The sequence below is a fragment of the Piliocolobus tephrosceles genome, chromosome 21 (genome assembly GCF_002776525.5).
Source record: "Piliocolobus tephrosceles isolate RC106 chromosome 21, ASM277652v3, whole genome shotgun sequence".
Lineage (NCBI taxonomy): Eukaryota > Metazoa > Chordata > Mammalia > Primates > Cercopithecidae > Piliocolobus > Piliocolobus tephrosceles.
In genome coordinates, this window is record NC_045454.1 from 21,120,324 (window position 1) to 21,125,137 (window position 4,814).

The 4,814-nt window shown below is 52.1% G+C and overlaps 1 long non-coding RNA gene across 1 annotated transcript in view; it reads right to left on the reverse strand.

Annotated features, from left to right (window-relative positions):
• Positions 1-2,350, reverse strand: part of LOC111530927 — a 2,798-nt gene extending 448 nt beyond the window's left edge. The window contains exon 1 of the long non-coding RNA XR_003307032.2: positions 551-2,350. This is a non-coding gene — a long non-coding RNA (uncharacterized LOC111530927). The remainder of the gene's footprint in view (positions 1-550) is intronic.
• Between the last annotated feature and the right edge of the window lie 2,464 nt (positions 2,351-4,814).

Genomic DNA, 4,814 nt, shown 5'->3' on the forward strand with positions numbered 1-4,814 from the left:
AAAAAAAAAAAAAAAAAAAAAAAAAAAAAAAACTGGGCATGGTGGCAGGTGTTTGTAATCTCAGCTACTTGGGAGGCTGAGGCAGGAGAATCATTTGAACCCAGGAGGCGGAGGTTGCAGTGAGCCGAGATCGCGCCATTGCACTCCAGCCTGGGGGACAGAGGGAGACTCTGTCTCAGAAACGAAAACAAAACAAAACAAAAAAACACCTTGGGAATTTCTGGCTCAAGCTTCCGATCCTCACCCCCCCTATCACCAGGAGATCTTTTGCTCTTCACCCAAGTCCAGCCAGCATTGCCTACCTGGGGAAATGTGACCAGACTCTCCCTATCTCCATTCTGGGAGTTTTCCCCAAGCCAGTCTTGCTGTCCCTGAAAACAGCCATAGGGTTCCCTGTCCTGGTACACCCTCCTACTCTAGGGGACATAGGGGTGGTGTCACCCCCAAACTGGGAGCCCTGAGAGAGCATCGCCTCTCCCTGAGGCACTTCTGCCCCAACCGGGCATCTGCTAGGGGAAGGGCGCACCAGGACGGAGACTTGCATGCTCACCTACAGGCGAAGGTCAGTGGACAGTGACCACCCGGGACCACATTTTCCAGAATCCTTCAGTGGTCCCACGATGCTCTGTCAGCCAGCAGATCTCATTGGCTCGCAGAGGAGAAACTTGTCCGTGTCACTTGGGCATCTTAACAGTGGGTTCCTAAGCTTGGTTGTGTGCGCTGTGCAGATGTCGGAGGCACCCTGTGTGGGCAAACCCAACTGTTTGCCCGCCTCTCTAGCTCCAAAACTACAATCCCCAGAGGCCTCTGTGGTCACATCCACTACCCACCCTACACACCTTACGTGTGTCCTATTAATGTCAGAAGCACTTCTGATCCGTGGCCCCAGCTGGTTGGCCCCCGGGGAGGCCTCCCTCCAGGTCTTCCCCACACTTCTGCACCTCGTTACCTGACCGGCTTCAGGATCCGCAGTGTGCACCCGCATTCCGTGAGTGCCCTATAGGCAGGCAGCATGCCCCTCTGTGCATCCTTGTGTTACTCACAGGGACTCAGGCTGGGAGCCGTAGAGCTGTCTCAGAACTGGGGTGCTCTCCTGTGGGCACCTCCAGGCCATTTTCCTTTCACTGGAGCCCACAGGGTTAGAGACAAACCCTCACTCTGTTGCTTGGGGACAAGGGCTTCACTCCCTGGCCCGAGCTTGGGGCTGAGCTTGAGGGTGCTGGGTCATCCTGGGTCCCCTGTGGATGGGAATTGGCTGCCCCGGTGATTTCTGTGACATCCCCGACCCCAACTGTGGGGCTCTGGAGCGGACTCCGCTTCACCTCGTGGGGAGGGGGTTTCCACCTGACAGTCAAAAAAGAGGTGAGAGTTACCTGTAATTCCATCTTGGATGTCAGCAGGCTGGATCCCGTTACCTTTTCCTGCCCTGGAGGCTGCCTTGTTGGTACTGGGGAAAGTTCATTCTCATTCTGGAAGAGGGGCTCATTCGAACAGGAATCCTCCCTCAGCATTCCTTTCTGCTCCATCCATACCGCAGTCATTCAGGAAGTAGTTAATTGTAAACACACATGGAACAGTTTAAATAAAAGTACAGAGATGTGTGCAATGAATTGTTCAGTGATGTGGATGAAGGGCAGGGACAGCAGAGATGCCTGTGATTTCAGGGGTTGGGGAGGACTCCCAGAAGTAGGGCTGTCTCAGCTGCCCCTGAGCGGTTTGGTACCTTGGAGATCCGGGGGGAAGGCATTCCAGTGGGAGGCAGAAGGACGCCTAGTCTCTGAGTCTGGGCTTTTGCTAGTGTGGAAGGATTATGGTGGCCAAGGGCCTTCCTAAGGTTGATTTTTAAATATGCTTCGGTGAAGATACAGACTAGCTGTTCACACTTAGAACAAGGAGAAGCTTGATACAGGCTGACCTCTGCTCACCACAACCTCTGCCACCAGGGTTCAAGCGATTCTCCTGCCTCAGCCTCCCAAATAGCTGGGATTTACAGGTGTGTGCCACCATGACTGCCTAATTTTCTTGTACTTTTTTTGTAGTAGAGACAAAGTTTCACCATATTGGTCAGGCTGGTGTCGATCCCTTGACCTCAGGTGATCCATCCGCCTCGGCCTCCCAAACTGCTGGGATTACAAGTGTGAGACACCTCACTTGGCCAGTCTGCACTGTTTCTTAGTGTCAGACAGTTAGAGCCAAACAATGTCTTTCTCATTTGGACATGACCTTCAGGGTCTAATTTTTGTATTTTTACTATAGCCAAGGTTTCACCATGTTGGCCAGGCTGGTCTCGAACGCCTAACCTCTTGTGATCCATCCGCCTCAGCCTCCCACAGGGCTGAGATTACAGGCATGAGTCAGCACTTGACCTTGAGTGGCTAATTCTTTGTATTTTTCAAGAGGCGGGGTTTCACCATGTTGGCCAGGATGGTCTTGAATTTCTTGACCTCGTGATCCGCTCGCCTCAGCCTCCCAAAGAGGAGGCTGTGAACCACTGGGCCCGGCCTCAATGTAACTATCAAAATATGTAGGAAAAATTAATTAAAGGGCACAAGCATTGTAATACTTAAGATGAAATCTGAGGCTGAAAGACTGCCAGAAACACATGAAATGTTTCTTGTGGCCGGGTGTGGTGGCTCATGCCTGTAATTCCAGCACTTTGGGAGGCCGAGGCAGGTGGATCACCTGAGGTCAGGAGTTCAAAACCAGCCTGGCCGACCTGGGGAAACCCCATCTCTACTAAAAATAAAAATGTTAGCTGGACGTGGTGGCCGGCACCTGTAATCCCAGCTACTCAGGAGGCTGAGGCAGGAGAATCACTTGAACCCCGGGGGGCCAGAGGTTGCAGTGAGCCGAGATGGGACCATTGCACTCCCCTGGATGACAGAGTGAGACTCCGTCTCAAAAACAAAACAAAACAAATAGGTTAGTGCACGAAGGAACCACAATTTGAATAAACAAATTTGAAGGAACTAAGTAACAAATGATTTCCTGTTGTTTCTTTTGGTATGTTATTTCGGGAATGTTATTAATCACGTATGTCAAGAGCATTGGGAAGAATTTCCAGATACTCTGACATGAATGACAGCTTTATCATACAAAACCTAGGCTATCTTAGGAAATTAGTTATCACTGCCAAGGACCTTTACATGAAAGGATAAATTAAAATTACTATCAACTTTCTAATAATCAGATGCGCTGGCAGGCAAGTTGTGTCCTTTTTTCTCAGCATTTTTTTTTCCTTGGTTCAGTAAAACAAGTGCCAGCTAGCTGCGGAACACTCACTAGACTGTTTAACAATAGGTGAAATGCAGCCTGCACACTCATAGATCCTTGCCACGTCTGTTGCCCGTCCTTTCAAAACCTGTGTTACTGGCCGGGCGCGGTGGCTCAAGCCTGTAATCCCAGCACTTTGGGAGGCCGAGACGGTTGGATCACGAGGTCAGGAGATCGAGACCATCCTGGCTAACATGGTGAAACCCTGTCTCTACTAAAAAATACAAAAAACTAGCCGGGCGAGGTGGCGGGCGCCTGTAGTCTCAGCTACTCAGGAGGCTGAGGCATGAGAATGGCATAAACCCGGGAGGCAGAGCTTGCAGTGAGCTGAGATACGGCCACAGCACTCCAGCCTGGGAGACAGAGCGAGACTCCGTCTCAAAAAACAAAAAAAAAAACCTGTGTTACCCTGTGGCTAGATTTCTCAACGAGATGAAAAAGAGAGATGAATGAGAACCATCTTCTTTGAGGTCACTCTGCAGAGCTTCTGCATGTACACGATGACCTCTCTGGTGAGGCTTTTATCCTTGTCTAGGGTGTGGTGGCCTTAATCCTAGAAAACACGCCTCTTAGGGTGTAGAGGTGATTTAAATCCTTACGAGATCGACGTCACTCTCCACTGCATCCAGATCCTCACAAACCCAAACTGGAAATGCCAAGAAAACGATTGACAACCGGCCACACCACACAGAGGAATGGGGAGAGGCTGAACAGAAGAAAGACTTACGTGCAAGAAGTTGCCCCTCGGTGAACAGGGCAGATGTGAGTCCCTCGCCCACACACACCCATACACAAATGGACAGAGAATGAAAGAGCGAGAAGAGAAATGAGACACACCCAAACTAACACAGACATACAGCAGTGACACGATAACACCCACCATAGGGAACCCCTAAAGCTGTCAGAGTAAATTCTTGGTGACTGCAAACCACTGCTGAGAAACTAGCCGATGGGTACACACACCTGTGCTTGAGATCATAAGGGCACTGTATAAGGGGGGGACTCACCGGCACAGCGTCCACTAATCACTGAGGCTGGGATACCGCGCTGCCTCCTCCCGGCGATCCGTGTGACGTTTCTTCCTCCCTAGAAAAGTTTCTTCCTGCTGCCCCACCCTTGGCGAATCCTGGCCTCTGGAGACCATCGTGGTAAGAGCCTGGCCAGGACTGGTCTCAGCCCCGACGCACAATCACACAAGGCTCCTACTTAGCCAAGTCTCAGGGAATCGCCCCCGGGCAACGGTGGCGGTCACTGTCACCAAAGCAGCGGCTCGCGCCTCGAGCATGCGCACTGGTGGGGCCGACCCCTCCCCTTGCTCCCAAGAGTCAGGCTGCGGACCCTTTGAAAAATGGCGGCTGCGGGGACTGAGACGCCGGTGGCCGTGACCGTGGCGGTGGCGGTGAAACCCCAGACGGCAGGTGGGAAGAGGACTGCAAGAGGGGCCTGCGAGAGACCCAGGGTCGACCCATGGGAGTCCTGTCCTCGGGACTTCCTCGATCGGTCTTCGGCTTCGGTGCTCGGTGGACGGGGAAGCTTCAGGG